Source organism: Patiria miniata, unplaced genomic scaffold, assembly GCF_015706575.1.
Source record: "Patiria miniata isolate m_02_andy unplaced genomic scaffold, ASM1570657v1 HiC_scaffold_24, whole genome shotgun sequence".
In the NCBI taxonomy this organism is placed as follows: domain Eukaryota; kingdom Metazoa; phylum Echinodermata; class Asteroidea; order Valvatida; family Asterinidae; genus Patiria; species Patiria miniata.
This window is the reverse complement of record NW_024037063.1, coordinates 5101792-5102577: the sequence shown is the minus strand read 5'-3', so window position 1 is coordinate 5102577 and position 786 is coordinate 5101792.

The following is a 786-nucleotide window of genomic DNA, read 5'->3' as shown; positions in this document are numbered from 1 at the left end:
GCAGCCAATGCAAGCTGCCGTACTCATGCACTCACTCCTAAATCTCCTGTCGAATGCGATGCAATTTGAAACCCTGAATTTATTTATTTCGTTCTACGAATTGATTTCAGCAATTTTAGTTCCCAAGATCAAGAGAAACCAGTCAGTATTTTGACTCGACAAAACTGTCGAAATTTCTCGAACGAGTTCGTGGCACCGTTTTGCACACAAAATGGCCCCCGGAAGAGCTTAGGTAAGCGTGTGCTGAATACAGACAACTCGGAAAACAGGGCACTTTAGGAGGAAATACCAAGCCGTACTTGTGCCGTAAGAGGGCTCGGTAATGTTGCATTTCTCCCGCCACTTCTCCCTGCTCCCACTCTAAACGCTCGGTAAAGTGCAACACGGGAGGTGGAATGTGGAGTAAAAAGCGACCTGCTTAACGGGAGTGCCGGAAGGTGGAGAACCTTTGGCAGGATACGTGACGAGAATTGCATTGAGCAGTGTTGACACTATATAAAGTAGGGTGCGATATTGCAAATTTAGGCTCCTCTTCGTATTTGAGTTAACGACAAGCTATGCCGTGCGTTGGAATAAGCCGTTTTGGTTGAAACTCAGACGAATTAAGACCGCGTACAAATCGTGTACACACTACAAACTTTTAGGGGCTTCATAACCTTTTTACCTTAAAGGGCGGACAGACAAATCTGCCTCTTGGCTATATACGAGATCAAACTAAATGGCAAAACCAATTCTTTTGGGTTAAACATACCTCTAACCAAATATAATACAACATCTAACAGCACG